This window comes from Triticum dicoccoides, chromosome 5B (assembly GCF_002162155.2).
Source record: "Triticum dicoccoides isolate Atlit2015 ecotype Zavitan chromosome 5B, WEW_v2.0, whole genome shotgun sequence".
Taxonomy (NCBI): domain Eukaryota; kingdom Viridiplantae; phylum Streptophyta; class Magnoliopsida; order Poales; family Poaceae; genus Triticum; species Triticum dicoccoides.
In genome coordinates, this window is record NC_041389.1 from 196,661,537 (window position 1) to 196,670,832 (window position 9,296).

At 48.0% G+C, this 9,296-nt stretch overlaps 1 long non-coding RNA gene across 2 annotated transcripts; it reads left to right on the plus strand.

Moving 5' to 3' along the window:
• Positions 1-5,801: 5,801 nt before the first annotated feature.
• On the plus strand, positions 5,802-8,501 carry LOC119308060. 2 transcript variants are annotated; one of them, XR_005149776.1, is made up of 3 exons: positions 5,802-7,159; positions 7,574-7,758; positions 7,902-8,501. It is a non-coding gene; the product is annotated as an uncharacterized LOC119308060 (long non-coding RNA). The 2 variants fall into 2 exon arrangements; XR_005149775.1 differs by having other exon boundaries at positions 7,922-8,500.
• The last annotated feature ends 795 nt before the right edge of the window (positions 8,502-9,296 follow it).

The window sequence follows — 9,296 nt, forward strand, 5'->3', positions numbered from 1 at the left end:
ATCCACTTTCACTTGTCTATGAACTGTTATAGGCAACCCAGAAGTCCTTTACCGCGGACACGGCTATTCGAATAGATGATGTTAACCCTGCAGGGGTGTACTTCTTCATACATGTTTCCACCACTTAGCGTCTGCACACGACATGTGCTCGGCAGACTTCAAGTGAAAGTCGACGTGGGTGTAGACCACGACCTACCTAAACACTCAAGTCTCTAGTCCAGGTTTATCGCCTATTTGGGTTCCATCCATGAGGAGATCCGGCCGGGGTTTCGCTCACAGCCCCAAACGATGAGAACAGGGTTCCGTGACACCAAACGGGTGCCCGGTATACCCGGCCATGTGCCTACCGCATCACAGCCCACCCCTTCGGTCAGCGCTGCGCACGGCCTCCAGCATACTACAAACACCAGAAACTACTTGCAACTCCTGGACAGAGGACAAGGATGAATAAGAAGTCGAGCGGGGTCATATTTCAGGGCCCAATGCATGGTAGTAGCTGAATCATGGATCACAAACACAGAACTCAGTTCCTAAGGACGGCTTCAATGAGACAACCCACCATGTACTCCTACATGGCCTCTCACCGATACCTTTACCAAATCGTATTCACACACTTAGCTCACACACAGTAGGACATGTTCACCACCTCTGATTCATTCCCGATGAATCAGACCTGACTCAACTCTAAGTAGTAGCAGGCATGACAAACAAGCATGAATGAGTGGGCACAACAGGGCTCAAACAACTCCTACTCATGCTAGTGGGTTTCATCTATTTACTATGGAAATGACAGGTCATGCAGAGGATAAAGGGGTTCAGCTACCGCAGCAAGTAACAGTTGAATCGTTGTTGTCCTAATGCAGTAAAAGAGAGCAGGGCGAGAGAGTAGGATTGTATCGGAATGAACAAGGGGGTTTTGCTTGCCTGGCACTTCTGAAGATAACATTGAGTCTTCATCAGTGTCAACGATCACAACGTCGGAACATCGTCTACCGAGAGGGGACAAACACCGACAAACAAAGAAGAAACATAATCAATGCAATGCACAATATGATGCATAATCATGACATGGCAATATGAATGTGTTTTGAGCTAATGCAACTAGCAACAGATTAAATGAAGTTGGTTTGAATACAAGATTCAAATTCAAACTCCATATGTGATTATTCAAATCCATTTAATTGATTTGACCTGATTAGCAGGTATAAGTTGTTCTAACATGCATGAAAATGGTACAGATGGTAGATTGGATTTTTCTGATCATTTTTCATATATAATTTATCTCATTTGGAGTTACGGTTGAATTACTATGAATTTTTGAAGTTTTGGGTATTTTCTGAAATTTATAAATCATTTCTGATTTATTTTAATTCCAGAAAATAAATACTGCATCAGCATTGAGTAAGCATGACGTCAGCAGGGTCAAAGGGCTGGTCCAGGTCAAACCTGGCCAGTGGGGTCCACTGGTCAGTGTCACGGTGCTCGTTAGGGTCGCTGACGTGCGGGCCCAGTCAACGGCCACATCAGCACGGTCAAAACTGACGCGTGGGGCCACTGCAATTAGATTAAACTTAATCTATTTTAGTTAGCCGGTTAGTTAGGCGGTGGGGCCCGGCTGTCTGTGACACGGTGCGGTGGTTAGTGGCTAATTAAGCCAGCCACGTCAGCTTGGTCAAACCCGGGTCAACTCGCCGGAGTTGACCCGCGGCTCGTCGCCGGTGACGCCAGCAACGGCGGAGGGCGTCGGAAACGCTCCTCCGGCGACCAAATCGGCGACAGCGATCATCTACGCGTAGCTGGCGCTCAGCCGCATCCATCTAGGCAAGCGGGAGGGGCTGAGGTCATCTACAGCACCGACGGCGTCGAGCTTTAGGACGGCCGGAGTTCGGCGGGGAGGGGAGAAGGAGCTACGGTGCACTAGAGGAGAAACCGGAGGGTGCTATGTGCTCCTGGGGGTTCGCTGAGCACGCTGACGTGCTCGTTTTCGAGCTTACGCGTCTGTGGCCATGATGGCGACATGGCCGGCGGAGCCGAGCTCTCGGCCGTGATGGCCAACGGGGTTTGGGGGCAGCTCGAGCAACGTGACTAGGGGGAGAAGGAAGAGGAGCTCACGGGGAGTTGGCTGGTGCAGACGACGGGGCCGGGGAAGCGTCGGAGCGAGCGGGACGGCGAGGCGGATCTCCGGCGGCCGAGGAGGGGGAAAATGTCGGGGGCGGCGCTCCGGGGCTCTTCTGGTCGCGTGAGGCGACGAGGAGGACGAGGGAGGACCGGCGGAGCTCGAGGGCGTGTCGGAGAGGCTTCGGGATGGCTGCGGCCGCGCGAGCGCTGGTCGGCGGCGACGGGCTCCGTTCGGTGGCGGGAGGTAGAGAGAGCAGAGGGCGATAGGGACGGAGGGTGAGACACGGGAGAGTGAGAGAGGGTCGAGGGGGCCGCGTGGCGTCTCCAGGGAGTAGCGGAGGCAAGCAGGGAGGCAGGAGGTGGCCGAGCGTGTGCCGGCGTGCGTCGGCCACGCGCGCTGCCTACTGGCGGAGGAAGACGACAGGGGGGAGTGGAGATGGGCTGGGCCGGCTTCTGCAGCAGGCCGCACAGGTAGGCGCCAGGTAGGTCTTCTGCTCTTTTTTTTATATTTCTGTTCTGTTTTTCTTTTATTTAATCTTTTGCCACTGTTTAAAAATCAAAACAGATTCAAAAACAGTACAAAATATCCTCTGGATATTTTTTTTATGTTGTTGAATGGGCTGATCCAAATGCACATAAAATGTTCCAGGGTATTTGAAAGTATATTCTATACATATTATGAATATAATTCCAAATGCAACTAGAATAATGATTTAAATTCAGTGCTCAAAATATTCCTCAAAAAATGTTCATTATTTTTGGTTTGGTGCAAAACCCTTGCCAAAATATAACCAACATTATTTAAGGCCATTTTGGAAACATTGAATGCATTTTCCAGGGTTCTTTGCCCCTCTTTTATTTAAATTTTTGAGGCTTCCAAAATTCCTCAGTTCAAGTTTAAAAAATTTAAACATGATGCAAGCAAGATGCAAACACTAGACAGCACCAGAAGCTAGGGATGTGACAGTGGTATCTTGTCATCATCTCGAAAATAGCGATACAAGCAAGTCTCAAATACTTGCAACTACAACGTCATCCATCTAAACAAAGGTATATGCGAGAAGAGCTATCACTACGAGTGAGAGCGGAACTATGCAGTACATGAAGCGGCGGTTACGAGTCCTCTTTCGCGCTAGCGTGAACCTCAAGTTACTAGCTTCTCCTTCTTGTCTGCTTTTGAAGCCTTTATGGCTGGCGCCCGAGAACCCATTCACTTGCGCCTGACACTCAGGCCACTCGTTGTACACCCCCGGAACCTTCCCTTTGTACACGGCATAGCACTGCCATCTTGCCATCAAGAAGCTAGGTACCTGTTAGAGATGCATCTTCATCAAGAGGATGTACAATCATATGCAACAAAATATACTAGAGCAACACGAAAAAGAAAGGGTTAGCAACTAGATGCAACATATAGTACGCAAACTAATTAACTAGAGGTACGCAGGTCATCGTACCCAAACTAACAAAGTAGCATTATGCAAGTTCGGCACGGACCATGGACATCAGAAAGTTTCATCGTTACAGAAAGTATACAAGTTCAACCGACACATATCATCATCATCGGCATCGTAAATCACTAGAAGTTCCATCCTTCCATATCATCGAGGATGGACCCTAGCATCTTGAACGGCATGAGGTCATGACGTTGCATGCCTATGCGAGTTCAGACGTCAGCTCGCGATATAGGGCCGTGATGGAACATTCCTTCTCATCGACGTCTTCTTTCATGATGATCGTCGTAATGTCCCTTTGGATGTGAAAGAAGTCATCTCTTCTGAGTATATAATCCGCTTGTCCATGAGATTCTACCCACTTGTGGATATGATCATCATTTCTGCCTATCATGCGAAGCTTTTGGTGATCCGTGCTGAACTCAATCATGAGATGGAGGATGTAGAATCCATCTTTCTTGCTTGGTTTTGGGATTTGGATGCAGCAGAAGTTAGTTTTATGCGCGAAACCCATCTTCTTGTTCCTTTGTTTCCTGATCTGCATGTGGCCACCTCTAATGTTGAAGCCTTGGAGAGCATCATCTAGAATATTCATTATGTGGGTGTAGTACTTCTTCTCGTAGTCTCTGGAAGGATCGAAATACACGGTGTGGGAGACTCGCAGGTAAAGAATGATAAGGACGGCGCACCCATTGCTGCGGGAAAAAGACACCTCAAATTATTCTCCATATGAGCGAGAAGGAATAATTGAAATGTACGAAAGGGTTGTACGGAATTGACTTACTTTGGATGATAAGGCAGGAGGACAATTTCCTGGTCCTTATTCTGTACCATGAAGTTTTGGAGGTAGTCCCTAGCAGTTTCACGCTCAAAGTCGCCGAGACTCAAGAAAGACTCGTGCATGTAGTACAGATCCGCCACATAGATTTGCGAGACTTCTTCTCTGTTCATGACGGAGCTCATATGTAGCGCAAAAAGACGGACGATTGTATAATCGAGCCACCTTGTCAGAAACATCTCAAAGATATGGTCAAACCACAGGAAGAACACCTCCTCGGGCCGTGTGTCGATGTAGCACTTCCCCTCAGGCACATGAGCCATGTATGTCGGATATCCTGGATCCTTCGAGGCTAGTAGGCTTTTCTCAGTCGACAGCACATGGTCGTGCAGTCTCCTGAGATCCCCTGATAGTGCCTCCAGCGGTTTTGGCGGTAGCATCGGCTCGCCCGTGAGATGGAACATGGTCGTACCTTTCACGGGCACACGCTCTTCAGAATCCATCGTCTGGCTGTTATGTGCTCTGGCTTGTTTAGAGGCAGTTATCTTCCCCGATCTCTTCCTCTCCTTTTTCTTGGGCACACCTTCCAGACCCTTCCTTAACCCCTGCCCCGGTGTTCCCGGGCTAAGCACTTTATGAACCCCGGCTAGTTGAGCCTGTGTTGAGAGGACATCTTCAGGCGTGTCCTGTGAGGATCTCATGAAGAGAGACTTCTTGCAATCCCTGCTACAACCTTCCTGCCCGGGCAGATCATCCATATCCACATTAGCATGCTGATAGCCCGATTTGTCATATGGTTGACTCATCATATCTATGTCACAATCATACGCGTTTGTATTGAGGAAAGCCATTGGGTCGACCTCCGTCTCATCATCCATTCTCTGTTCCGCAGGACCAATTACATAAGCCAGTACTATTGCATCCCCTTCATCACGTCATCCCTCGCTCTCACCCGGCACTACAGGAGCTGGTAATTGCATAGGCGGGGTGGTGGTCTCCACACATGCTTGTTGATATGTGGTTATTTGTGTGCTCTCAGCCGGCTCTAGACGAATAAGATTCTTCGGCCATAGCAGCACCCAACCCTTGTAGCTTCCAATCCGCGGCGGGGTCTAGTTGTCCTCTCCCACATGCTGTACCGGAGAAGGCAAATCCTCGTGCCCCGATTTCACACTGGACAAGTTAACCCTGAAGTGCCCAGCGGGGATCGGTTGGTTGTGGAACGTGGGTTGCAAGGGGTTCATTATCACCCCCTTTCCCACATCCACCTTCTGGCCTTTGATCTAGTAGAATATGGTGCACGGGGTTTCTTCGGCCTGCAAACACATGTCTGTCGCGTAAAACATCCGAAAGGCAATGAAAATGAAATATTCTATAGGGTGGGACTATTTAGAAACCCCTCTAGAGTTCCTAAATAAGGTTATTTAGTAACCCGTATTATGAAACTACAAATCAAAATCCCTGTCGGATCTCGATCCGCCCCCGCCCAAGACATACCTACCACCGGTGGCTACATCCTACAGGTAGTGAGCGACGGAGATGGCAACATTCCCCGGTTAACCTGTAGCTTCAAGGCCGCCTCGCGTGTGTGAGAGACGGCGGCAGCCGGAGCGAGGGCATGTGCGGCGACAGCAGCAACGATTACCCGCTTCTCTGTAGCTTTGGGGCCGCCTCGCGCGAGTGAGCGATGGCGATAACCGGAGCGAGGGAGTGCACGGCGGCAGCGGCGACGATTCCCCCCAGTTGTCCTGTTTCTTCTGAGGCCTCCTCGCGCTAGCCAGCTGCGGATTTCGAGCGACGAAATCGAGCGACAAGACTACAGTAGCTGCTGGGCCCATGACGGGGATGAAGCCAGCGACGTCAACAGCAGACTTGGGTACGATTCCCTTAACATCGCGGCTTGGGGACGAACTCCGCCGCACCTACATCAGTCCTCGCCGGCGTCAAGCTGCCACGCAGACGCGGAGTGGAGGACCGCGAACCCAGATGGCCGCGACGTGGTCCTTCGGCCCTGCCTCACTGGGGCGTGGTCTTTCAGCGTCGAGCAACCTCAGCTGGGAGGCATTGAGGGGCGCGTGGCTCTGGTGCTGCGCACTGGCGGCGGTAGTCGGCATCGGCAGTAAGCTCGTGGTTTTCATCCCCTCCCTGTCTTCCCCTTTGACTCTCTCATACTCTGAACCGTCCGCCACATGGAAAGCAACGCACAGGCAGCAGTGCATCGAGGAAGCATGAGTTATAGACGGCCATTCGAGTTCCTCTACAAGCAGCAGTTGGACGACAGTTAATTGGTGCTCTCCCCATCCCCCATTGTTGCAGTTCTTCCGCAACAGCTAGTTGTCGTTCGTGTGGCAGTTAGTATTTTGTCATGGGGCAGTTAGAGAATAATAGTTAGCTGTGTTAAATTAAAGTGTTAACTGATGTATTAACCTTGTTAACTGCAGAATTTGGCCCCTGTTCTCTCTTCAGTCAAATTTATTTTAGTGATTTCTATTAGCTTGCTGATTTTCATCCGTTGGTGCGTTGAAAACAAAAGAAGTTAACTTTTTTTGCTTCTGTAATAGTTAACTATGGAATTTGCATAAGTTATTAAAAACAGGAAAAGTTAACACATCGGTCTGCTGTTGTGTTGTCACCACGGTGTCGGTGCCGCACAATCTGATCCTCTTGCTGTTAAAAATAAATGTAGCTAACTTCAGTTAATCTGATGCTCTTGCATAAGCGCCGGCAAGGACGTCTCATCATCGATGATGCTGTCTATCGCCAGAGTCAACCGGGTTTGTCGAATGCAGGCTCGTGCAAAAGCTTCTATCCGGTAAGTACGCACCACCACCAAGGCCAAGGTCGCCTCTCTTTTCCCTGGTAATTAAGAATTCAAATGCTAAGTACACCAGACACGATTCATATGTACTGCTGTGTTATACATGTATGTAATGGAGGTGTACTCCAAAAAACACTACTATGAGATTAGTTAAATTCAGTTGAAAATGAATAACCTGAAAGCCCCCTCTATTACCTAACTAAATTAAGTTGAGACGTGGAACCATTTTACTTGCTGCTCATCAAAAAAAGGCTACTACTACTACTGAATAAAGGAAACTTGTTCTCATATCCCTCTTGTGCTCAACTCCTACAGAAATTGTGGCAGTTACCAGTAGGTCACTTGCAGTTAGCTAGCAGCATGGCTCCCGGTTAATTGGATGTTCACAAGCAGTTCTTTTATATGCAGCGGGTAGCAACTAGCAAGCAGTTAATTGGAGTTTAACAAGCAGCAGTTATCCAACGGTTTCATTTGGAGCTTAACAGGCAGCATTCAGCAAGCAGTTTTTTTTTTCCTGATGCAGTTATCTACAGAAACAAAAATGATGCGGCTCGTTAGTAAATTTGATCTAAATCACTAAATGAGCTGAATAGGTAAGGTTCTGTTTATTCTGTGAAAAGAATGCGAGCGTACAGTGTGTTTTGGACCCTCCCAGGGGCTCTAATCCATGTTTTATGTATTAGAAATAGATATGTGTGCCTTATGTTATTTATGCAGTATCTAAAATAGAAGTTAGATTTTGTGCTTCTATTGCAGATAACCAGTCCATCAGGGGCATTCCACACAACCCAAACTGCTCGCTCTGCTCGACAACGCCGAAAACGGCTGCTCACCTGCTGGCAGCCTACCCCTTCTCGGCAGAGGTTTGGAACTGCATCAACAACAAGCTGGGACACCCGTTCTCCATGCTACGGATGGCGACACTAGCAACCACCAGGGGCCGATCCCTCAAAGCATCATGGACATGATAGCTCTAGGCACTGCCGGCTCTGGTGCACAGGAAGACGACCATTTGCGTTGGTGCATAGATGTTGTGGAAGGAACGCAATGCCCGCATCTTCAACAACACTCGGTGCACGCCCAATCAGTCGTATCATGGGTGAAGCAAGGTGTTGGTTGGCGGCCGGGATTCACCAGCTGGACGGGATATTCGAGCCACCATCATTTCTATTACATGTTTGGTCTTGTACTGTAGGACGCTGCCCCAAATGAAATTCGGGCAGATTGTAATCTCGCTTTAATTGCCACTTCCCTTACTTTGTACTTTTTTCCCTCTCTGATCAATCAATGAAATGAGGCCCTAGGGCCATATTTTTGTCAAAAAAATCCTCATTCAGTTAATTGATCATGTTTCATGAAGTTAACAGTTCATTGTCAGGCAATTGTGCTACTGTGATTCCCTATGATATACTCCCTCCGTTCCAAATTACTCGTCGTGGTTTTAGTTCAAATGTGAACTAAAACCACGACGAGTAATTTGGAACGGAGGGAGTAACTATTACCGTAGAAATTAATTTCAGTTAACTTTGGCGCAGTTAATTTGATAGTTCCATTTAGTTAACTGTACCAGTTAAATTCGTGTTACTATGGTAGTTTGCTATTATATAGAAAAAATAGAAAAACGAAAAAATGGCAGTTAACGCTGGTGAACAAATGGCAATTATACTTTGCAATCTGTGGCGGTTAGCGTGACTCAGCAGAAAAACAAAGGAAAATAATTAGTATCTACAGTTAACTTGCTCGTCTCCAGATAGTTAGCTATTTCAGTCCCGACAGTTAGCATGACCCAAGCGAAAAAATCCAGTCGAAGTTAACCTCGGCAATCATCACAGTTAAGTTGATGTTAACTGATGCAGGCCCGACAGTGAGCTATTCCAGTCCAGACAATTAGCATCACCCATGAAAAAAAATTAGTCTCTTCAATCCGACAGTTAACTTGGTGCTAACTACCGCAGTCCCGTCAGTTAGTAGAATCAGTCCCAAGAGTTAGTGTGACCCAGGAAAAAGAATGAAAAAGAAAAAAAGTATTTTCAGTCCTGGTAGTTAAGTTGGTGCTAACTGCCGTGATTTCTAGCAGTTAGCTACTTCACTCCCGGCGGTTAACTTAACCCGACGATAAAAGTATAGAAGG